Raw genomic sequence first — 26769 nt, 5'->3', positions numbered from 1 at the left:
CTCCAAGAAGTCCTTAGGAAACCCCCCATACCTTGACCAAATTTCTTGGGTTTAGGTACTGACTGCTTGGCTTTCTTTCTTTGTTCCCAGATCGTCAGCTATGGCAACAGGCGTTACGCTCCATTCCGAAGAAGAGGTCAATAGGGCCCCTGTCGTCGTTCCTGGATCCCAGACGCCTAAGGGAAACAGGTGGGAAATGGACGTGACGCCCAAATTGTTCTAGAATTACCGGATGATTCTGCTCCTGGAGCAGCATCTGGGAATCGAATCAACTCCTGGACTCTTTCACAACCGCATGGCTAGGATCGAGTAGCGGGCGCATACATCCATGGAAGGATTCGGGGCCTGGAGCTCCGGTCACATTAGCGCGGGAGCTACGCTCCCGCTTCACGACTATTTCGTGCGGTTCTTGACGTACGTGGGAATCACACCGTTCCAGCTTCTGCCCCAAGTGTACCAGCTACTCGCTGGATGGCGGGTGTGTTGCATCGCGAAGGAGGTCGCGGAGCCCACCCCTGCGAAGATCCTGTACTTCTACAAGCTGGAACTGCAGGTCAACGTCAAGGACAAGACCCTGGACGGCTTTTATAGGCTGAAGCCGCGGAGTAGCTATCCCGCTCCTACCAGCTCCTGGAGGCATCCCCCAGACGTCAGGCATTACTGGTTCCTGACGTCCGGGTTCCTCGTGGACAAGAAACCCACACTGCTGCTGGACTTCCAGCGAGTGGGTAAGTATTTTCCTGGTCCTCTCTTTTATTCCTTATCCTTTTTAGTCATCCCTTATCATATCTTCTGGGTGGCAGGGCCTTTCGCTCAAACTCCCCTTACCGAGTTCATTCTGGAATGGAGGAGGTTTTACTCCGAGTTGAGCGCGGAGGATCTGGATGTGGGGGGCTACATCACGAACGACAATCTCCGACTGGTCAGGATGCTCGCGGCCACCCAGACCATTGTCATCCCGAACCTTCGGGGCATCCCCTGTGAGAAGAACGTCGACGTCCGGGAGCAGATGGCCCTGGATCACATTGCCAGTGTGGAAAGAGCGGCGCGAGCTGACGCAGCCCGGCGCAAGAAGGACCAGGCCCTGATAGAGGCGGCCACCTCAGAGGAGCTGGAGGATCTCTTTGAAGATGCCCTACCAAATGTCGGGACTCCTGGGGCTAGAGTATCGGGGCGAGGTAACTCCCCTTTAATCTTAACTTATGCTCCCCAAGTCGGGGACTTAGCTAGGGATAGGCTAGTACCCCTGGGCCCCGCGTTTGGGGCTGACGGGGAGATGAGACCTTTAATTCCAGTCCCCATAGGCTCGGAGGTCCTCATGTTCTTATCCGGGTTCCTCCAGTACGGGGGTCTCTTGAACCCGGACGACATAGGGGATCGGGTCCATTCATTTGCTTTAGAGGAATTGAGTCGCGCCCGAGTCGTGGATGAGGGTCCGTCCCGGGTTATTTCTAACTTTGAGTGTTTTTATCTGAGTGGTTTATCGTCCTAACTCCCTTTTCTGTACTTTTGCAGGGGATTCCGATATGTCAACCTCGGCCAGCGAAATGAGGCGGCTCATCAAGGACTGGGCGGCCAGGAAGAAAAACGAGGCGAAGGGCCCAGATCCCAACCTTACCAAGGAACTGTCCGGGACGGAGCCCTGTCCCGGTGAGGGAGTCCTGGCCGCGGTTCCCCTCCAGGCCGTGGAGCCTGCTGCAATCTCCGCCCCCGCCCAGCCCCCCGTGATTGACTTGGAGGCGGACGCGGCGGTCAGCCGGAGCTCAGGGAAGAGGGGCCCGGACGCTGGCGCCGTAGAGGGCAACACCGAGAAGAGGCCGCGGACGAGGCGAGCTGGCTTGGCTGAAGAGTCACATGGCGAGAGTCGGCTGGTCGCGAAGGAAATCCCGGCACTGCCTTTTCTCCCCATACGCCCGACTCTTCTCGAGGAGGGGGAGTCTGTCTTGCGGGATGAGCAGTCCCGGCTGATTAACCAGATCTGGGAGAACGGTCGTGGCTGGAGGGACCAAACTTACAGAGCCCTGACGATCCGTCGTCAGGTTGAATTCGTGGAGCGTCCTGCCGAGTTCAACGCTCCTCAACCGATCGTGGATCGGCCAGCCGCCGAAGCGGGCTTCCGCCCTAAACTCGGACAGGACACGGCCCCCCTGGCGGCTGACCTGCTGGACCAGGTTGGGAACACCATGTCCAACCTCCAGCTCAAGAGGTACACCACGATAGCCAACCCGGACGTACTGTTTGTTTCCCAGGCTCTCCGCCAACAGGCCACCGTTGTAACTTTCACTTTTCGTACATTCCTTTGCTTACTTGTTGATGAGGATTTATTTTCTAACTTTTCTTTGCTCCAGGTTGACTTGTTGTCCCATCGGAGTGCCGATCTGGTGGCCGAGCTGGCCATGAAGATGGAGACGGCTAAGCTGGAGTTGGAGGTAGCTGTGAATGAAAGGGAGGCCGCCAAGGAGGCCCTTGGCCGGGAAGTGGCCCGTGCCCAGGCAGAGCGCGAGGAGCTCGACTGCGCCAAGGCCGGGTTGGAGGAGGAGTTGTCCCGGAAATCAAAGGAGGCCGATGAGCGGGCGACACTTTTGAAGACGGCCGCGGCTTAGTACATCTTCGATAAGGAGAAGATCCAGGCCTTGAAGGTCCGGGTCTGCGAACTGGGCGACTCTCTCCTCCAGGAGAAGGCGGCGCACAAAACAACCCGCCGCGAGAAGGAGGAGGCTGATGGCCTGCTGGATGTCACTTTTGACGAGGCCATCTACATGGCTTGGTACAAGGGCAAGAGCATGAACCTCCTTGTCTTCCCTGATTCGGAGTTGAAGCGGGCCGAGTACGAGGCCAAGGAGAGGGAGGACGCGGACCTCCAGGCGGACGAGTTGTAGGCCCGAATCCCGTACTTGTAATTTTATTAGTATTTTTGGCTTGTAATTAAGTTTAAAACACTGCTACCCTCTCCGATTGTTATGTAGGCTTCCTTTCGTTGCTCCGAGTAGAAATTTTATTTTGTTGCTGTGATTAATTGATTGAGGTTTTAGTCCCGGTTCCAACGGCCTGGTCTATACCCGACGAATTAACTTACCGAGTTTTTAATCCTGGCACCAAGTCCAGGGCCATCGGGGCTTAGTTTAACTTGGAGCTTTGTTCACCTTTTGTCAGTTTTAGGCCATGGCTTTGCCTTGGGGCAAACCGGATGCTTCTATCTCCCGGACACCAATTGTCCGGAATGGACGAGCCATGGGTTCAATCCTTTCTATTTTATACCCCCAGACGTCGTTTGTCCGGGGTGGAATGACCTTGGGCTCGGTCCTTTGTTTTATACCCCCGGACGTCGTTCGTCCGGGGTGGGACCTGCCTCCGGCTCTGTCCTCTTTATTTTATACCCCCGGACATCGTTCGTCCGGGGTGGACCGGCCTTGGGCTCGGTCCTTCATTTTATACCCCCGGATGTCGTTCGTCCGGGGTGGGACCGGCCTTGGGCTTGGCCTTCTTTATTTTATACCCCCGGACATCGTTTGTCCGGGGTGGACCGGCCTTGGGCTCGGTCCTTTGTTTCATACACCCGGAGGTCGTTCGTTCGGGATGGGACCAGCCTCCGGCTCAGACCTCTTTATTTTATACCCTCGGACATTGTTCGTCCGGGGTGGACCGGTCTTGGGCTCGGTCCTTTGTTTTATACCCCCGGACATTGTTCGTCCGGAGTGGACCGGCCTTGGGCTCGGTCCTTCATTTTATACCCCCGGACGTCGTTCGTCTGGGGTGGGACCGGCCTCCGGCTCGGCCCTCTTTATTCTATACCCCCGGACATCGTTCGTCCGGGGTGGACCGGTCTTGGGCTCGGTCCTTTGTTTCATACCCCCAGACGTCGTTCGTCTGGGGTGGGACCGGCCTCCGGCTCGGCCCTCTCTATTTTATACCCCGGACATCGTTCGTCTGGGGTGGACTGGCCTTGGACTCGGTCCTTTGTTTTATACCCCCGGACGTCGTTCGTCCGGGCTGGGACTGGCCTTGGGCTCGGTCCTCTTTATTTTATACCCCCGGACATCGTTCGTCCAGGGTGGATCGGCCTTGGGCTCGGTCCTTTATTTTATACCCCCGGATGTCGTTCGTCCGGGGTGGGATCGGCCTCCGGCTCGGCCCTCTTTATTTTATACCCCTGGACATCGTTCGTCTGGGGTGGACCGACCTTGGGCTCAGTCCTTTGTTTCATACCCCCGGACGTCGTTCGTTTGGGGTGGGACCGGCCTTCGGCTCGACCCTCTCTATTTTATACCCACGGACATCGTTCGTCCGGGGTGGACCGGCCTTGGGCTCGGTCCTTTGTTTTATACCCCCGGACGTCGTTCGTCCGGGGTGGGACTGGCCTCCGGCTCGGTCCTCTTTATTTTAAACCCCCGGACATCGTTCGTCCGGGGTGGACCGGCCTTGGGCTCGGCCCTTCATTTTATACCCCCGGACATCGTTCGTCCGGGGTGGGACCGGCCTCCGGCTCGGCCCTCTTTATTTTATACCCCCGGACATCGTTCGTCCAGGGTGGACATGCCTTGGGTTCGGTCCTCTTTATTTTATACCCCCGGACATTATTCGTCCGGGTTGGACCGACCTTGGGCTCGCGTCACCCGAACTTTGCTGGTCCGACCTGGGACTAGCCTAAGCTTGCACCCCGCCAGGTATTTGCTTATACCCGGGATACCCCGCAAGTGAGCGGAGATGGGTCTGGGGTCACTTGAGAAATATTAGTACCGTTTTACAACATTCCTTTATGACGTTTTGCACACGCCATTTTCATTGTTTGAAAAAAAAGGGTCGCCCTAAGGCGTACATTGTTTACAACGAAAATATTAAACTGGGACACGCTTTCCTGACTACTGATAGTATTTACAGAGATGCTCCCCATTCCAGGCTCGCGGGACTTCTGAGCCATTGAGCCGCTTTAAGCGGTACGTCCCAGGGCATATCTCGTGCTGGATCTTGTATGGCCCCTCCCAATTTGGGCCCAGAACCCCCACCCCCGAATCCTGAGTAGCAGGGAAGACTCTTCGTAAAACCAAGTCACCAATTCCAAGCTTTCGGCTCTTGACTTTGGAGTTGAAGTGCCACGCGATCTTGCCTTGGTACATCTTCAGCTGCACCTGTGACTCTTCCCGGATCTCTTCGATGAGATCTAGTGATTCTTGGAGTAAGGCGTGGTTCTGGGCGGGATCATACGTGTCTCGTCGGTGGGATGGGACGGTCGTTTTGATCGGGATGACGGCTTCGCATCCATAGACCATAGAGTAGGGGGTGTGTCCGGTTGACGTCCTCTCGGTCGTCCGGTAAGCCCATAGTACGCAGGGCAGTTCCTCGGGCCATTTGCTCTTACAGGCCAGGAGTTTTTTCTTCAGCGTCCCCTTCAGGATTTTGTTCACGGCTTCGACCTGCCCGTTTGCCTGGGGCCTGGCAACCGCGGAGAAGCTCTTCACTATACCGTGCCTTTCGCAGAAATCCGTGAAGTGGGCGCTGTCGAACTGCTTCCCGTTGTCGGACACGATTTTGTAGGGGAGGCCATACCGGCACACTATGTTATTGATGAGGAAGTCTAAGGCCTTTTTGGAAGTGATTGTGCTCATGGGCTCCACCTCAACCCACTTCGTGTAGTAGTCTACGGCCACGATGTCATACTTTACCCCTCCTCTCCCAGTCGGGAGAGACCCGACGAGATCGATCCCCCATACTGTGAAGGGCCAGGGGCTATTCATCAAGGTTATCTCTGTCGGGGGGGGGGGGGGGGGGGGCCCGCGGTACCTTCGCGTATCTCTGGCACTGTTCGCACTTGCGGATGTATTCAATACAGTTTTTCTTCATGGTTGGCCAGAAGTATCCTTGGCGCAGGATCTTCTTGGACAGGATGGGCCCGGCAGTGTGATCTCCTCAGAAACCTTCATGCACTTCATGCATGATGGCGCTCAGCTCAGTCCTGGACACACACCTGAGGTAAGGCATGGATAAACCCCGGCGATAGAGTTTTTCGTCCATCATGACGTACCGGTGGACTTGGTACAGGAGTTTCCTGGCTGCGGCCCAGTCGTTTGGAACTTCCCCGGTAGACAGGTAGCGGATGAGCGGTCCCATCCAGGAAGTGGAGTGATCGACGGCGTGGACCACGGGGGCTCGGATACTCAGGACGGGGAGATGGTTGACGGGGACCAATCCAGCAAGCTCTGACTCGGCGTCGGTGGCCAGCTTTGCTAGTGTGTTCGTGAAGACATTCTGTTCCTGGGGGATCTAGCGGATGGTGTGCTTTGTGAACGCCTGTAGCATTTCCCTCGTTTGAGTCACGTATGCCGCCATCCTCTCTCCTTTAGTCTGATATTCCCCTGAGATTTGTCTGACGACTAGCTGGGAATCGCTGTAAATTTCCAGGTTCGCTGCCCTTACCTCCCAGGCCAAGCACAGGCCGGCTAGGACAGCTTCATGCTCCGCTTCATTGTTTGACGCTTTGAACTGTAAATGGAGGGAATTTTGTAATTGGTGCCCCTGCGGTGACACCAAGATGATCTCGGCCCCGACCCCATTCTCGTTTGAGGCTCCGTCCACGAAGACTTTCCACACGGGCGCCGCGGGGGCTTCAAGAATATTGTCTTCCGGAGAAATCCCAAAACATTCAACGATAAAATCGGCCAGGGCCTGTCCCTTGATGGACACTGGGGACGTAGGATATATCGAACTGGCTCAGCTCCATGGCCCACTTCAGGATTCTTCCCGATGACTCGGGCTTCTGTAACACCTGCCGTAGGGGATGGTTGGTTAAGACCTTTATGGCGTGGGCTTGAAAGTAAGGTCAAAGCTTTCGAGACGCCATCAGCAGGAAAAAATTCAACTTTTTGATCAATGGGTACCGAGACTCAGCGTCTAGCAACCGCTTGCTCACATAGTACACCGGGAGTTGTGTCCTTTCTTCCTTTCGTACCAACGCGGCGCTGATTGCGTGCTCAGTCACGGCCAGGTACAGATACAGGGGCTCCCCTTCTACTAGTTTTGCCAGGATTGGGGCTTGGGCCAAGTGTTCTTTCAGCTTTCGAAAGGCCTATTCACATTCGGGCGACCATTTGAAGCGCTGGCTTCCCCGAAGGACCTTGACAAATGGGACGCACTTGTCCGTGGCTTTGGAAACGAAGCGGCTCAAAGCGGCTACTCGCCCCGTCAGGCTTGCACGTCCTTGTGTTTCTGGGGAGAGGCCATGTCGATCAGTGCCTTGATCTTATCTGGATTGGCTTCTATTCCCCGGAAACTCACTATGAAGCCCAGGAACTTCCCGGAGGCCACGCCGAAAGTGCACTTTTTGGGATTCAGCTTCATCCCGTACTTCCGGATGACTGCGAAAGCTTTCGCCAGGTCGTCCGAATGGTTTCGAGATGTCTTGGACTTGACCAACATATCATCGATGTATACCTCCATGTTTCGCCCTAACTGGGCCCGAAACATTCGATTGACGGGCCTTTGGTAAGTTGCTCCGGCATTCTTCAGTCCGAACGACATGACTATGTAGCAGTGGATTCCCTTGTCGGTTTGGAAACTGGTGTGCTCCTGATCTGCCACGTGCATAGAGATATGATTTTAGCCGGAGTAAGCGTCCATGAAACTCAAGATCTTGTACCCTGACGTAGTATCCACCATTCGGTCGATCCGGGGGAGCAGGAAACAGTCCTTTGGACAGGCTTTGTTGAGGTCCGTGAAGTCAATGCATGTTCTCCACGTCCCGTTCGGCTTCGGCACCAAGACGGGATTGGCTAGCCACACGGGGTACACAGCGTCGCGTATGAAGTTGATGGAAGACAGCTTCTCAACCTCCAGCTGAAGGGCCTCGGCCTTCTTCGTCCCCGAAGGCCTGCGTTTCTGGCGGACCGGGGTTGCGTTTGGGTCAATACTTAACCCGTGGAAAATGACATTGCGGTCGATCCCAGTCATGTTTGAGTGGGACCAGGCTAGGATATCCTAGTTTCCCTTAACTTCGGCGATGATGGCGGCTCGGATGTCTGCTGGCAGACTTTTTCCGACTTGGATGATCCGGGTCGGATCGGTTTCGCTGATGCACACCTCTTCTATTTCATCCATTGGCTCCACGACGCGGTCGTCCCCTATCCGCGGGTCCAGGTCATCCTCTTCCTTGACCACCCTCTCAGTAGGCGGGAGGGGAATTGGTTCGACGGGCTCTTCCCGGACCATGTATATGGGCCGAGCGGACACATGGTAGCACTTTCGGGCGCTTTTCTGGTCTCCCCGGACGGTCCCCACCCCTCCGCTGTCGCATGGGAACTTCATGCACAGATGGCGGATGGAGGTGATGGCCCCGAACTCGACCAATGCGAGCCGGCCAAAGATGACGTTGTAAGAGGTTGGGCAGTCTACCACTACAAAGGTGCAGAACTTGAACGAGTGCTGCAATTCACTCCCCAGCGTAACCGGCAGCTGGATCTTTCCCATGGGGAGAAGTGCATCTCCGTTGAAGCCGTAAATCTGGGTCGGGCACGATGCCAGATCCGCTTCCGCCAGGCCAATGGCGGTGAAAGCGGGCTTGAACAACAGGTTGACGGAGCTTCCGTCGTCCACCAACACGCGGGACACCAACTTGTTGGTGATTTGAGCATCTATGACCAGCAGGTCATGGTGCGGAAAGTGGACGTTGCGGGCATCGTCCTCCATGAAGGTGATGGGGAGGTTTATCAACTTAGGGCGCTGAGCGGGAGCCTGGACAAGGGAGCACACTTCCGGGTCATGGTCTAGCTCGCTTAGGTAGCGCATTTGGTCATTTCTTGATGGCCCTCCCAGGTGAGGTCCGCCCGAGATGGTTGCCACATGTCTGTCAACTTGAGGGGGTGCTGCCCCGGAGGGGTAAGGCATTCCGGGGCCGGGAACTTGCGCGATGGGGGCCCCTTGAAGGGCCTGCGCCGGGGGTCCCTGTGCATACCCTCCCTGGGGGGGGTATGCCCGAGTCGTTCCCGGGACAGCAGGTTGTCTGGGACCTGCTGACAAGCCCGGGACTCCCACGGGCATCCTTACCCACTCTTGGAGGTGCCCCAGCTTGATGAGGTTTTCAATCTCATCCTTGAGCTACCGACACTCATCGGTGGTGTGGCCCACATCCTTATGATAGGCACACCTTTTGCTGGTGTCTCTCGGATTCCTTTCTCCTTTGAACATGGGGCTAGGCTTCCGGTAGTGAACCGCCCTCTCTGTCGCCAGATAGATGTTCTCCCTGGTGTCCACTAGGTTGGTGTATTCTGAATATTGGGGCTCGTAGCTCCTCTTCCCCTTCTTGACCGGCTCGGGCCGGTTCTGGCCTTTGCCCGATTGCTTCCCCCGGGAGGGGTTCACGCTCGCCTCAGTCACTCCTGTTTGTGACTGCTGGGCCACGACATGGGCCATGCTCTGCCCCACCGGCACGATGCCATAACTGGAGAAGTGGGTGGATTGGGTTGGGGCATACCCTGAAGTGGCAGGGCCGTACACCGTAGGGGTGTAGCTGACCCCAGGCGCGACGGCCGATCCCGAGGCAATGTGGGGCGCGTAGGACTGCGTCGGGAACTGTCCCCCATAACCCGGGAAAGACTGGGGGACGGGCTGCGGGGCCGGAGGCCACCCGAAAGCCTGGATCTGAGCTTCCTCCCAGTTGATGAATCCTTGGGCCCTCCTGATGAACTCTTCCAGGGTAGCCGCCTTGCTACGCTGCATGTCATGCCAAAGGGGGGACCCGGCCCGGATTCCGGACTGCAGTGCCACCAGGCGCTGTCCGTCGTCCATTTTCGTCTTGGAGGCTTCTTCAGTAAAGCGCTGGATGTAGGCCCTCAGTGTCTCCGCGGGGAGTTGCTTAATATTTGCGAGAGCGCTGATCTGCATATCCATCCTTATGGTGGCCACGAACTGCTTTCGAAACGCCGACTGCAGCTCGGACCAGGATTGGATGGACCCCGTCTTAAGTCTCTTCCACCACTCTTCGGCGAGACCGCCCAAAGTGATCGAGAAGCAGAGGCATTTGCCGTCGTTGCTGACATGGGCCACTGTCATGAGTCAGTTGTATCGGGACAGATGGTCCCGGGGGTCGGTGTTTCCGGTATAGGCGGCGAGGCTTGGCATCTTGAACCCTTTGGGGAGTATGGGGTCTAGGATGTGCCTTGCGCAGGGCCTTCTTGTGGGGTTCTTTTTCCTCCTCGTCAGAGTCGATGTCCGCGCCTTCTTGCTTGCGGACCAGGCGACCCGTGACCTTTTTCAACGCGGCCATCTGGTCCATGAGCTGCCTGGCCATGCCATTTTCTAGGGGGACTCTCTCGTTCCTCCTGTCGTTGATGTTGTTCCTGAGGTCGCCACCACGGGGGAGGATCTTTTCCTTGCGGGCCCGCTCCTTCCGAGCGTTCAGTCCATCGCGTAAGTCTATCCGGGAAGTGTCGTCTTCTGAACTGAGGGTATGACATTCTTCGCTGTGGGTCCGCTCCCGATGGTTCTTGTTAACAGAGGCACTCGGGTGTAAAGATCTTTCCCGCCCGTCTCGCCCTGGGGCGTGCTGGGGCGGTGCATTCCGTGGCCGCGTCCCCTGCGGATCGATCGAGTGGCCTCAACTTGGGATGGGGCGCACCTTTTCTTTCCTAGGTGCTCTTGTGATGGGGGTGGTCTTTTCCCAGGTCTTTCCGCCGGCCTTCTTTCGTTCCCTATCCGGGTTTCCTGGAGCCAGTTCAGAAAAAGGCTCCGGGGGAGGGGCCGGGTTGGTTCCTCCGGGGACCCCGGCCCGCTCTCGTGTAGCAGGCTGCTGCGCTTCTGGAAGCGGGCCAGTTGCGGGGTTAGCTGCGCGGCCATGAGTGCATGCAAGGCTTGGAGAGACTCTTGCATCCGTCGATGCGCCTCCGCCTGCTCAGCGATCCTGGCTTCCTGATCCAGGACTTGTTGCCTTAGTCTGGTCACCTCCGAGTCTTGCAGGTTGGGCTCTCCTTCGGGGGTCTTGGGACCCATAGCTTCGTCGTGGTACTCCCCCTTATTTTCCTCTTCATAATATTCCTCCTTATTTTCCTCTTCGTATTCTGTCCCACCCTCATAGTCTTGTGACTCGCCGTGGTGAGATGTTTGAGGAGACGCGTTCTCGGGTAGATCCTGAGGGATATGCTGTGAAGGCAATGGGTCTCTGTTGCCCTGCTCTGGATTGCTAGGGTCGAAGGTTGTGTGTCGTGTGTTCACCATTGTAGCAAAGGCCTGACGTTAGCACTAGCTTCCTTCACCTCTCATTGAAAGCACCAAACTGTTAACTGAGATTTTCAGTAACTATATTAATAAATACAACTTAAGGATAATCGTAGTGAAAGCAGAAGATTAACACGGGGTTTTTACGTGGTTGGGGCGTTAACTAGCCTTAGTCCACGAGTCTATAGTATTAGAGCTTGAAAAACCTTTTACAATGGAGTTTCTCTCTGTATTTTGACAGAGTTACTGTATCTTAGGTGAAGAGAGCCCCCTCTCACAGTGTTCTATAGCCTGTATTTATAGGCTTATGGGAACACTGGGTTTGGGCCGGGTATGACCCGGGCCCATCAAAGACACGCTTGACCCCTCCAACCGGGGATGAGGTGATCCGGGTTCGTTTACCTTTGTCCCTCTTCATTTACCACAGGCCCGGACGGTACCAGGGTCCGGGACCAGGACGCGTATGTTGTGGGGGGTCCGAATGATCTGCACATCGCTCGAACGACCGTCTCGGAGGATGGACCCGGAGGGCCATGCCGGACCCCTCAAACGAGACCAGACAGACACCCCCGACCCATACCCCTCCTCTTGGACATTTCTATACAAAGGGGCCTTGGGCCGGGCCCGCACGCTTACACAGCCCCTGACAATGGGCCTGGACGAAGGTCCCGAGTTCATGTAGGAAATGGGGATAACAATAGACTAACCAAGTCGGCTCATTTCCTGCCTGTTAAGAATTCATACACGGCAGACCAATATGCAGACATCTACGTGTAAGAGATAGTACGGTTGCATGGAATCCCCAAGACAATATTGTCGGATAGAGGAACGGTGTTTACATCGAGATTTTGGGGAAGTTTACAGCAAGCTATGGGTACTAAGTTAAGTCTTAGTACATCTTTTCATCCTCAGACAGACAGGCAGTCCAAACGTACGATTCAGATTTTAGAAGATATGCTACGCGCATGTGTACTTGATTTCGGAGGATCATGGAATAAGTACTTGCCGCTGATAGAGTTCTCCTACAACAATAGCTACCAGTCAATGATCGGGATGGCACCTTATGAATTGCTATATGGAAGGAGGTGCCGATCACCGTTGCACTGGGACGAGGTCGGAGAAAGGCAGCTTCTAGGTCCCGAAGCTGTTAGACAAGCTCAAGAAGCAGTAACACTTATTAGACAGCGTATGCTTGCTGCTCAAAGCCATCATAAAAGCTATGCGGATGCCAAGCGACACGATGTGGAATTCAAAGTCAGAGATCAAGTCTTCTTGAAGATATCTCCTATGAAAGGTGTAAAGCGGTTTGGGAAGAAAGGCAAGCTTAGTCCCCGATTTATAGGTCCTTTTGAGATATTGGACAAAGTGGGAGCAGTTGCGTATAGACTAGCCCTATCACCAGCACTAGTAGATAGTCACAATGTGTTCTACATCTCGATGCTACGCAAGTATGTGTCAGACCTATCTCACATCCTCAAGTACGATACGATAGAACTCCAGAAAGAATTGAGTTACGAGGAATGACCGGTTAGCATCCTAGATAGAGGGGTGAAGCAGTTACAGTCCAAGAGCATTCCTATAGTCAAAGTCCTATGGAGTAATAGTTCTGAACGAGAGGCAATGTGGGAGTTGGAGGAGGACATGCAAGACCGGTATCCGGAGTTATTTGGTAAGTAAATTTCGAGGACGAAATTCTTTTTAGTAGGGGAGAATTGTAGAGTCCAAGAACTTTACATAGCCAGTTAGATAGTAGTAGCAATAGTAATAGTTGCAGTATTTTTATGACTGTGGATTTTGGTCCAGACCGGAATTTAGTTGGACACTCATAGTAACACTTGTAGATTTTCTAAGTTTAACCTATAATTTAAGAATATTAATTTTAACCTAAGGTTTGATTAATATGACTGAAATTGGTGGTGATATTTATTATATTATAAGGTTTAGATAGACCCAATAAGATAGTAACACTTGTCTTGTGTATGTTTAATGATAATTAAGTATTTTTGAGGAATAAGTTTATTAAGATCAATATTTGAATATCCTAGGGTCTGTCAGCAGCTTTGAAATCGTTAGAGGACTTAGTCAAGGCTATTTACTCAATTCAAATTAGGCTGAAAATGTGCAATTTTGTGTTTAATATTTCAGCGTATGCCGATGTATTGCAGCTATAGGGGGCAATATATCGCCATACGGGGATACGAAAAACACGTAACTTCGCACGACCACCTCGACGAGCCTCGGGCATATTAGCCCAGGCAATATATCGCCTACTAGGGGCGATATATCGGCTCATGTACCATATTTTTAAATGATTTTGAAACCGAGCTTAATTTATTCTTTAACCTCTTGATAAGTCCAGCATCTTTCTGACCGAGTCTCCAGCCTCTGCTGAACGATAATTCAAATATTTTTCAATTAAAAAGAAATTATTTTATTCAAGTTAAATGAAGATCTTTTCATTCTTGAACTCTATAAATAGGACCTAGTACCAAACCATTTGATCATTTATCAAGCTAAGTTCAGAGTCTGCAAGTGTCCAGGTTATTTTAAATGTGATAAACACTTGGGTTGGGGTCATAAGCTTTATCCTTATAAGCTTAATAAATCCTCGGGAAGTAAGGTTTGTAGACATGGGCATATGACTTGTATAACTAACAAGCCCCAATAAATTTATGGGCATATGACTTGCTTAGCTAGCAAGCCCCACAAATCTAATGGGCATAAGACTTGTTTAGTTTACGAGCCCCAAGTAATAATGGCCATTATAGTGTATGTGACATATGTTTATAATATGTTTTATTATATGTTGCGATATGAATTTTATGTATATGAATTATGTGTTATATTTTCCTTGTTGGGCATTAGGCTCATTCCTTTATGTTTATATGTGCAGGAAAATAGCTATGGTGGCGGAAAGGTTCTTGGCAGCTTGGGGGTTATGTATTGAGGTAGAATGGAAATGGATGGATTGAGCGATCGGTTCGAGGATGAAGTCGCTTCTTAGTTTTTAAAAAATTATGCTTTATATGTATTTTCCGCACTTTATTTTGTAATCCATTTATTTAAAGTTATGTTATGTTTTCATTTTTAAAATGATGGGATCCCATATCCTACTTTAAATTTTATGTAGTTTAACATTTGTCTTACACGTTTTAATGAAGTTATGATTATTTCACTAGTGTGTTCTATTAAAGATTAGAGTCTATGTATAAGTAGTCATTAATGGTCCAAAGTCTAGAGTAGTTGGGTCATTACAACTCTTTAAGGGATCTTGATATTGTGTGGCAATCATTGAAAAACCCTCAAAAAGTTTCCCACAGTAACCTGCTAACCATAAGAAGCTTCCAACCTCTGAGGCATTCTTTGGTTGAGGCCAATCGTTAATGGCCTTGCTAGATCTACTACTATTCCATTCTTGGACACTATATTCCCTAGGAAAGTCACTTGTTCCAACCAGAACTCACACTTGAAGAACATAGTATATAGTTGGTGTTCTTGTAGTCTATTGAGCGTCAACCACAAGTGTTCCTCATTTACTTCCTTAGTCTTTCAGTAGATAAGGAGGTCATCTATAAACACCACTACAAATTTTTCCAAGTAGTACTTAAATACTCTGTTCATCGTGTCCATGAATTTCTTTGGGGCATTAGTGAGTAGAAAAGACATCATTAGGAACTCATAATGTCCGTAGCGAGTTCTGAAAGTTGTTTTAGGAATGTCCCCTTCCTTTAATTATAATTTATGGTACCCGTATCGCAGATCAATCTTTGAGAACACTACTGCCCCTTGCAGTTGATCAAAAAGGTCATCTATGCTAGGCAAAGGATATTTTGTTCTTAATTTTGACCTTATTGAGTTCTTGGTAATCGATGCACATTCTCGTGCTTCCATCTTTCTTCTTCACAAACAAGACTGATGCCCCCCATGGTGAATGACTAGGTCACATGAATCCCTTATCCAAGAATTCCTCTAGCTGGGTTTTGAGTTCCTTCAACTCTACAGGTGCCATTTGGTAGGGTGCTTTAGATATTGATGTTGTTTCTGGTGCAAGTTCGATCACAAATTTGATTTCTCTGTCCAGAGGTAAACCTAGAAAATCCTCGGGAAACACTTCCAGAAACTCACAAACGATGTGGATAGTTTCTGTATTCAACTCTATCTCCTTAGATTTATCCACTACACTTGCCAGATATGTGTCAAACACCCATGCGGCATCATATTCCGAGCTTCCAGTGCTGATATAATGGGTGTACGAAAACCCACCACTTCTTCCTTAAAAGAAAAGAGTCTATCGTTGCTCCATATTTGCTAACCAATCCATGCTAAGTATGGCGTCATAGTCTGGTATGTCTAACTCTATGAGGTCTGTCGGGCACTCTCGGCCGTAAACTATTATAGATGCTGACTATAACCACCTAGTTGATGACGTAATGTCTCCTAATGGTAACATGGTACTAAAACTATGCTCAAAAAATTTACAAGGCATACCCAGTTTATCAATTACATTTATACAAACTTAAGAGTGAGTCGCTTCAGAATCAATAAGGACTCTACATATCATATGAGAAATAGGGAGTTGATCTGTGACCATGGTGGTACTGTTGGCTGCTTCCTTTGGGTCAATGCAAGAACCCTTGCTAGCACCAGGTTGTTGTTACTTCCCTTCCCTACTTTCCACTGTAGGCAATCCTTCTTCAGATGGCCTTCTTGACCGCACTTGTAAAACTTGTTGGTGCCAGCCTAACATTCTCCCAGTTGTTATCCAGAGCATTTAGGGCAGCTGGGATGCTCAACTTTGTTGTTCTGGTGATTTTCGCGGTTACGATCATTGTTGTGACTGTTATGGTTGTTGTGGTTGTTATGATTGTTTTGATTATTGTTATTTTTGACTGGGGTCTAGGCCTCTTGTCATTTCCACTGCTCTGCCCTTCATGGGCCTTCCTCTTGTTGCCCTCATGGAATACCTTGTTTCTATTGGCTTCCCTTCTTGCAGCACTGTCCTTCCATATATGGTCCTCAAAGTATTATGCTTCAAGTGCCTTATCCAAGACCTCAGCATAACTAACCACCTCAGCACTTGTCATCTTGACATCTCTAGTAGCGTTGGCTTAAATCCCCTCATAATCCTTTGGACCTGCCTGGCTTTGGTTAGTACTATTTCAGGTGCAAACCTAGCCAACTTGTCAAACTTCTGTGCGCAGTCGGTAACAGAAAGGTTACCTTGAACCAAGGTCGCAAACTCGTCCACTCTGGTTGCCAATACAGCTGCGTTGTAATACTTCTTGCCAAAAGCTTGGACAAAGTCTGCCCAAGTCATAGTGTTCAGGTCACGAGTCTGCTTCACCACATCCCACTATATTTTCCAACTTGAGTATGTGAGATGCACATGAAACCCTCTGATGATTGTTCAACTCCATGTGATCAAAGATTGCTTCTACTGACTTCAACCATTCTTCTATAACCATAGGTTCAACTTCCCTTCAAAAATAGGTGGGGCTTGCTTTCGGAAATGCTCATAGACTGGCAACAATCCATAAGCCATAGGCAATGGTGTAGGTGGTTGTGCTAGAGGTTTAGGCTGTGCCACCGGTACCTGGGGCACTTGGGGTACTTGCCTGGCTTGAGCCAACTCCTCATCCCTTTGCCTCAACTGTTCCCTCATCCTTGTTATTCTACAGCAAAATCCATGGTCGGTGCAGCTAGGCTGCTGGTTGGGCTGGTGACTTTCTCAAATTAGGAATTTCTGCAGCGTTACGACTTGCAGAGGCACTTCTTCCTTGGCCTCTCCCTCTTCCCCTACCTCCTCTCGTTGACATTAAAAATTTTTAAGGCACTAAAAGAAAGTCATAAGAGAGGATAAATCACATAATGGTTTTGTTACTTATAGTAATTCATGAATGTTGTCAAACATTCCCATGTCCACACCATTTAGAGTTTGCAAAAGAGAAAACATTTAACGATAATATCCAATGTTTGATCAAAATTACCCCATAAATTCAAACATCCAACAAAGTGTTTAAATAAAACATAAAAGACTCCATAAGTTCTTAAGTGTTTTTTTAAAAAAAGTCCTATTTTATTCGTTAACATTTATTGAAGGAAAAATTGAGACGAACTTTATTCCTCGATCGTGGACTCGTCCCCTGAGCTGTAATCGAAGATGTCTTCCAGAATGTTGAAGTAGTCAGGAGTGCTAGCCAATGTCCTCATCCTAGCGCCCACTTTTGGTATGGCGTGCATTAATTCTTGACGCGCCATCTCCCCTTTCAATCCATGCACCGTCTTGAATCATTCCTCCATCTCCCTGTCATCCTTCTTTACCATGACCGCCCCCAAACAACTAAAATTGTAATTATCTACGAGGTCGTAAATAGTGTATTCAAATGTGTCGAAGTCAAAATCATCCATGACGACATCATGCCATGCCATGGTCAACTGAAGGAGAGCCTCAAGATATATAGACATAGATTCCCTCAGCACCCAATATTGGTCAATGGACAAAGCAACGCCCTTCTTGTGTTAATCAATCCTTGGATATGATCGCAAACTACCATTGTCATTTTCAGTACAATGATCGTCCAATCGTCATGATCCTCGTCAAGTTAAACCTTAGGTATAGCGCAAGTCTCTTTGAGTAACTATTTCTTAGTGGTTCTAATAACAGAAGGCATCTTTCTAAACTACAATTACAATACTACAAAATTTAAAAGCAAGAAAAAAAAACATTTAAAGCAAGTACTGACGACACAGTGAGGTGAGATTTTCACGTCTTTAGCATGTATGGGGAGGGTCCTTGGAAACATGAACATCCTATCTCTAATACCATTTGTAAAGCACCTTATTCTATTACTTTATAAAAACATCACTTATCTCATAGATAATAGAAAAATACCACTTATTAGAGAAACTCAGTGGGCACTTAATAAAACATTCAAGTTTGGGCCCAATAGTTAAAAATAAAAATAAATTATTCATATCCAATGTTTAAAAGAAAAATAAAAGTTTTAGTCTTACTAGCGTATTTGAAAATACAACTCATAACAGAGTTTCTTTAAATCCCAGCGCTCATATTTATCGTTTATTCGTTCATAGGAAACCCCCACACCTCACATACTCAGACGTCGGAACTCCCCACATCACAACGCGTGCCAAAAAGAAATCTTATTGTTTTTCTGAAAGGGGGAGAGCAAAGGGGTGAGCTAAAAGTTAAGTAAGAAAGTACAACAATACAACGATATCAAAGAAAACACAAGAAATGACATGTATAGTAAAATAGGACAGTACATAACATCATCATACTCATATTTCATTATCATGAACGAAGTCATTGTCATACATCACATTCATACATCATAAACAAAATTTTTGTGATTATGGCACCTTTGTTGTCCATGTCACATCTTGAGATAACAAGTATAACACGGGCTGGTAAAACCTCCTCTATGAGGTAAATAGGATCTCACGTCCTTGATTAACATCGACACGTTCGCCCTTTGAGTTACGTCATATCCTTAGTACCTCTGTTGCGTTGCGTTTAGCACGCTAGCAACCTTTTCTTTTCATTCATCATACAAACACATGTAATCCAGTTCACATCAAAACATAGCACCTTCATTTTCATAGTACATTGTTTCTTGCAACATAACATAGAAAATTATATCTAACTTCCTTACCTCAGGTCCGAGCAAAGCAAAATGAGTAAACGTCACAACGATCTTATAATCATAACCAAACGTTTGTCTCTTGGAATCATGTAAGACTACTCATACCCAACATACATACCCCACGTGTGCATAGGCCATGCACACGTGACACAAGTTGCACTACAATTGCAAACATACAATAATTCCACATAAAATCATAAAATAATAATGTTAATTCTACCTACTAATCTTTCATGGTTACAAATTAAAAGTCATGTATTTGAACAATAGGCAAATATTTGAACATAAAAATGCATTTGCATGCAACATGCATACGTGGGAGCGTTCTTAAAATTTAACATTTTAAAACGATAGTTTCTACATGCTTATTTCTTGCCTCTTCAAAAAAAAAAATTAGCACGTACTTCATTTACCATTTAATTGTTTCTTTGAACCCAAAATTGTTATACAAAACTTTAATACCACACATTTACTTTATATAATTCATTTAGCCTTTTCTAATTTCTCATGAAATAATAATTCCATTTATTATTTAAATAAAATTTAAAAAGGTTATGACAAACTTTTAGTTATTTAGAATAACTAAATAAATTTCTTGTTTTCTTAAAAAAAAACTGCATGTTTATTAATGTGAAAATTCATAAATAAAATGTGAAAAAATTATATTTTTATATATACAATTCAAGACTTAATTTATTGGAGTGTAGGACATACTTATCTTAAATAAAATAACCATTTTTTTCTTAATGAACCAAAATTCCAGCAAGCTAATTTATTTGTTTAAATCATAAAATTGAATTTCAATCATATTCTTTTTCGCAAAATTAAAAAAAAAAACTGCATATATTCTTAAGTGTGAAAATACATATTTAAATCATAAAAATATCACATTTATCATATGCATACTTATAATTTAGTTTATTTGATGCACTAGTTTTATTTATCTCATTTAAAAAGATTTTTCTTACTATCAACTAAAATTCCAGCAACTACTTTTATTAAATTAAAATCACACACTTGAATTAAAACTATATTTTCTTTCATAAAAATATACAAAAATCTGCATGTATTTAATTTGATAAAAATATCATTAATATGTGAAATAATATGTCTTTTTTGTCTTCAAAATATCAAATACCACTTTGAGGAATCATATGTGCATTTCAAAACATTATTTTACCAATACCATCACAAAATATATATAAAAAAAACAACAAGCATAAATAAAAGAAAACCCAGTTTTAATCAAGTTTTTAAATATAACACCTAACATTTTTCTACCATTCAAGTATTCCAAGAAGCAAAACTATCTAAGTATCAAGAACCTATCATTTATACACATAAATCAAATTAACATCTTTAAAGGAACTTATACTCATTTAAAATCTTAAAAACAACCTAACATGTTTCTAAAATCACAAATAACATTAAATCATAAAAATGAATCAAACATGCTATAAAACCTCCCTGGCCGAAACCTATATGAACAACAAATCAAAAGAATATACCAATAATCTCATTAAACATTCACATGAACCCTAGCATGTTCCAATTTTCCCAATAACATAACCAAGTTCATACAAAAATCAAAAGAAACAAAGGCAAACTTCATATGCATTGTCTACACATCCATACGTGCCTAGTCCCAAACACACACACCCAACCATAGATCCATACACGACATACATATATATATATATATACCCATACATGCATCCATTCACAAAAAAAAAAAAAGAGCCACACACAACCATAGCATGTTGCTATGAACTTGAACAAGATGCAAGGATATGGTAAATCAACCACCATCTAATGTGAGAACAATGTTGGGAAAACTTATACAGGATCTTGTTATTTTCATGTAAATCATATATTAAACTATTTAATACGAGACAACCTAGAACATGTTTCTAAAATTGAATTCATACAGAAATAATGATAAGAACACTTACATTATTGTGCAGCAGAATGATTGAGTCATTCCTTCAGTTTTTCTAACCCTTGTATCCTTTCTGTCGTAGGGTATCTCCAATAAACTGAACCGTCCTTCAATTTTCTTCACAGCCTTCCAAAGTATCTTTAGAATCACTTAGACTAGAGTGAGAAATTCTCAACACATGAGATAGATAAAAAGAGAATAATAGAAGAGAAAAATTGAGACTTAGAAAAGGACTTATGCTGTAGAGAGAATCTAAAACCTAGAGCATCAAAACTAGATCTTCTGATTTTCTAAAAAACAAGTCTTTCAATAAACTAATTTCAACTCTCACTTAGCATTCCTATTATAGACTCAATTAGGTTATTTATTTTAATTAAAAAATCATTAAAATAACAAATAATATCAGCCTAATGGTCGAAATTCTCATGGGCTTTAGGCCCGTGAAATTTTACATTTCATTATAAGCCCATTGGACATAAAATCATGGCATGTATTATTTTCTATTGATTTATTTAATTAAATAATTATTTAAATCCTTTATCAAATTAATTTTTTATAATTTTAACATTGATTTAAACTTATTTATTAACATAAACCCCAATTTGTCTTAATTAATAAATTTTCCATAAAATCTCTTTTCTACTCTAAATTGTATAACTCTATGAAACTATCCAAAATTGACCTGGTCAACTTTGATAATTCTAATTGATAATTAAATCAATTAATTGAGACTATCTAGATGATTTTATCCTAGGTACAGTAGAGACCATGGGCCTATGAAATCAAGCTCCAATAAGTTATCATAAATCTAGCAAATAAATATACTAACTTATTAATTCCTCGTGACTTCACTAAAGACTAAGAATTGCACTCTTGAATTCATAGAACGCTTTATAAGAACTATAGATTCGTTATTAATTATCCATTGTTAGAACCATAATTGTCAATCAGTCTTCTATAGACGGTCTACAATGAGATGGGACTAAAATACCGTTTTACCCTTCATTGTGTTTTATCCTTAAAATACTTAGTTCCTTGTAAATGATATTTTAGTAAACTAATATTAATTACTGAAATAAGATCTCTATCATTTAGCACCTTGAACAAAACTAAAAGGAAACCATCATGTCACTTCTTCATTAGAAGCTATAGATATATATAATTAACACTCCCACTTAGTTATACTACCGAGTTCCAAAGATGTAAGTATGGGCTACCGAGTTCCTAGAATTGAGATTGAATTGACCTATGATTAACTATATGATATGACTAGAATAAATAATAATGGTATGTTTACTTATCCTTTCTACTGTCAACATCGGTCTAGTCTGATTTAACAAATACATCCAATCTTATTTACTTTGCAAATGTTCTGGAAAGAACATAACACTACAACGTGTAAGTAGATCATATCGTAGATTGGCAAGTCAGTGTAAGTCCTGTGCACTGACTAATCTTAGTACTAGCTTATTTAAACGTATAATCATATTTATATTCCACTGTGATTACGTCACTATAAATATGATTAGCTATATGCTCAAGATTTAATAGAAGTTTCTATTAAACAAATAATCATGAAAATAAAACATGTGAGCAAAGTGATTGACCAAGTCAAAAATTGATTTCTATTCTTTTATTGATAATAAAATGAGATTACAAAGAAATTGAGTTTTAATTAGGGCATAAAACCACAACAAACAATACCCAAAACTTCAATCTTCAAATAATCAACAATCATAAAATAAAATCAACATTACAACAATAAAAAAAAGGTAGATTCACTATCTCCTTGATAGAAATCAACCCCACAAGGTTGGTTCTCCCTTTTTGGAACCTATGATTTTTGAATCCCACAAGAACAAGAGAAGAGAAAATCATTACTAAATTTTTTAGAAGAAGGAGAAATATTTTTCAAAGAATCAAACACAATGAAAAACAACCATTACCTACAACCCTTTAGCCTAGCTTTCTTCCTTCTTCTTCTTCCTCGAACTCTCTCTCTCACATTCTCTCTTTCTTTCTTCTTTTCTCTCCTTCTCTCTCTAGCTTCTCACGCAGCCTCTCTCTCTCTCTCTCTCTCTCTCTTCCTAGTTGATGGCACCAAGAGCCAAAATGAGCTCTTTTCTTTCTTTTAATTAACCCTAGAGAAAATGACCTAGTTTAGTGGGAATGAGAAAGTTTCCCAAACTTAATCATTTCTTTATTTTGTTTTATTTGATTTCTCTTAAATAAAGAAATTTACAAAGAAATTAAAAGATGACAATCCTTCTCTTTCCCAATTTGTCTAGCATCATCAAATTAATCCATTTAAAATCCAAACAAAATAGGAAACGAAGACCACTCCTTTCGCACTCTCTTCCACATGCTTACCCCTTATTTCCCTTCCCTTTTATTTTATTTTTTTGTGATCTTTTTAATTTCTTAAATAAATAAAAATAAAAGGGAATTAAGTGTAGAAATTACTATTACATGCTCACCATGAAACCATGCACATGCACACACACAATAGCTCATGTGCATCATTACTTACCATGCACCTTGGTTCATTCAATCAAAACACATTTACTTACAAATTAAAATAATTAAAATAAACAACTAACAAAATAAATTCACATAATTCCTGCCAAACAATTCAAACAATTAAAACATAAATTTCCAACACTTAACAATTAATTATAAAATAAAGCACATAATTAATTAAACTAAATTTTTTTTGGTGCACTACATTTTGTAATCTATTGATTAACTGCTTTTGAGCATGTTTATGTTTTCTTACTAAACCTTGGCTCATAGGTGCTGTGTGGTAGGAAAGGAAAAGTTGGACTAGCCATGAGTTGGAGAGCTTCAGGGCGGGGCATACATATGCGGCTTGTTCGACCACCATGACAAATTTTACTTGTTGGAACAAGGGTTGAACCTTGATTTTACCGCCTAGGCCGGCCCTTGTATTTATGTTGTATATGTTTTGCTTTATATACTCTTTTGGGATTTTGTGTATCAAACTTAAGCTCTTTTAATGAAGTGCTTACTGTTTGACCAAAATTTTGAGTACCTGAACTTTGTGTTAGTTTCATTATACATTTTCAATCCACACGACTCGTTTAGCGAGTTAAGCATTATTTTAATTACATAGTGTAACGGTCCTGGATTAGGAGGGTGTTACAACTTTGTATAGGAGCGGTCTTGGTATAAGGATTGCTGAAGATTGGCTGGACATGTACACTCTCCGCTAAAGATAATCTTGACTCAGGGTTTGGTAACTATTTATATGATTATGTGGTTAGTTTCTCAATTGAAGTATATATTCCTTATCTGGATTCTTGAATAAGAAGCACGAGATATACTGATGGGGCCTGGCCCTTGTGTAACGACCCAAAATTACTAATAAGGCTTAAGGGCCTTGATTAGTGTGCCAGGAGGGCATAATTGGTATATGTATGATTTAATGGTTTAATGCATGATTATGTGGCATGCATGATTAATATGATTATATGACTATGTGACATGAATGTTTGTGAATATTAGATATGCATGTGGGCCCTTTGTAGCTTATAAGGCATATTTGTAATTTTGGCTTGTTGAGGGCATAAATGTGATTATATGTAATAAATTGTTGAGACCACATTATTATGTGGATATATTGGAAGTGTATGGCTCGAGATGGTCCTAGTGAGCGGATTAGCGAAATAGTCACAGCGGTGATTAATACTCGGCTCGGGAAGGGCCTAGGGGTATTTATTGGAATTTAGAGAATAATTTGGGAATTATTAGATATTGATTAAATAAATGGAAATTAAATGGGATGATGGGATTAATTGATCAATGGTAGGAACATTCGAGGAATTAGCGGGAATTGGGAGCGAAATGACTATATTACCCTTTAAGTACTCTTGGAAGATTAGTAAATCTTGGAGGGAAGCAAGGTCTTTTGCCTAAAAAATAAGGGATATACTTAGAAAATCACTTACAACTAAAACAAAAAGAGGTAGAAACTTCATGTTCATGTTCTCTCTCTCTCCCTCATGGTTTCACTCACTCTCACTCTCTCATTTGTGCCTTGAGGCTAAGGAAGAAAAGAGCAGGGAACTTAGGCCTAATCTGGGAATTCTTTGAAGGAAATTGGAAGTGAGTAGGCTAGGAATTAAAGCTGGAACTTGGGAGGATTCAGCCACTGTTGAGGTAAGCTCTAGTCTTTTAATTTGTTGAAGAATTTAGTTCAATAGGGTGGAATTAGAGCTGAGTAGTTTTGAAGCTTAGAACATGTGTTAATTCTGGGTTCTTGGGTATAAGTTTGTTGATGAATTGCTGGAAGTTTGAGTAGAATTTCTCAGTTGTTGTATGCTTAGAATTTATGGTTTAAGTATTGGTTTTGCCTTGGTGATTTAGTTGGAATTGGGAGTATGATTGGTTTGAAACCTGTAGTTCTTGGCTGGAAAGGGGTTGGAGAAAACCTAGAATTTCTGGGCTCGGGGGGATGCTGCGACCAAGAGAGGCAAGTCGCAGCCAACCTCCCCCTTGGCTTGGGTCCTTGCTCTCTGATTTGGGGCAAGTCGCGACCCACTAAGCCAAGTTGTGAACCTCTAGGAGATTTTAGGCTTAGAATTGTTTTTAGAATTGGTAAAACTCGAGGGTTCGAACCTAGGCGCTCGGGACAATTTCTACTACCCGGTTTAGTAGAAATTGAGGTCCCGGAGGCTAGTTTCTGTCTCCTAATTATTTATTTGGATTGGAAGTTAAAAATTACCTAGTGAACACTATGACTCAGTTTATCGCCAAAGCTCGGGGCTAAGGATCGTGCTTGGAACCATTCCATTTTATCTGTTCGGATTTATAGGTAAGAAAACTGCACCATTGTGTGGCTATATTGGGACTGAGATTCCTTGTATTTTAATACATATGCTGTATAACTGTGATAATGCCATGTGAGCAATAAATGAACGGCTTAAGAGAGCAAGGGGTTGATAAATTGCGCATAGGACGCGGCTTGGCCACTGTGAGCTGGGGTCAGCTAGATAAACACTGGACTCGACCTAAGCGAGCTGAAGTTAGTGGATTAAACAGAGGGTACGACCTAAGGGCGTCGACCCTGTGTATTGCATATTGTTTGAGATGAATTGTTGAATATAAATGTTTACTGTTGTTAGCTTGATGTTATGGCTTGTTGAATACCTGGTTAACTATTTGGTGAATTAATTGATTATCACCCTTGATTATGTATTATTGCTATGGTTTTCTTGTTGGGCCTTGGTTCATGGGTTCTACGTGGTGCAGGTAAAGGCAAGGGTAAGTTGGACCAAGAATGATTTGGAGAGCTATGAGAGCGAGGTGTACATTGTCAACTGCTCGTCCACTATGGCCGAGGGAAAGTATAGGGACAGAAGCCTAAAACTTGTATTTTTCCATTAGAGTGGCCACTGACTGTATATAACTTTTGAGAGTTTGTAAATTGACTTTTAAACCCTTTTCTTGGGATCCTATGTACCAAACATCTATTTTAATGAAAATTAACTATTTATGATCAAAATCTTTCAACCATAACTTGAATATGACTTTAGGAACATGATTTACTCAAATTACTTGATTAACAAGTCTTGCACTATTTTAAACACATAGTGTAATAGTCTTGGTTATCCAGGGCGTTACACCTTGACTGCTATGTGAATTATAGAAAACATGCTTATTAGCATTGATATTGCATGTGTATGCTTATTTATCCAGTTTTGGAAATGTGGGGTGGTCCTGGGTATCGTTATTATTGCCTAATAAGCCGAGTAAATGATTGTAGATAGACTTGGAAGTATTTTTCCTGGGCAATCATCTGGACTAGCCGGTGCTGAGATTCAGGCTAGAAATAATGACCAGGGTCATGACCGTCCGCCAACCCTTGAGAACTGGCAACAGATGCTTGCTGAAATGCAAGTCAGACTACAAAGACAAGAGGATGACATCCGCTTATTGACACAACAA

This window comes from Humulus lupulus, chromosome 9 (assembly GCF_963169125.1).
Source record: "Humulus lupulus chromosome 9, drHumLupu1.1, whole genome shotgun sequence".
In the NCBI taxonomy this organism is placed as follows: domain Eukaryota; kingdom Viridiplantae; phylum Streptophyta; class Magnoliopsida; order Rosales; family Cannabaceae; genus Humulus; species Humulus lupulus.
The sequence above is the reverse complement of the archived record's forward strand: the minus strand, read 5'-3'. Positions refer to the sequence as shown.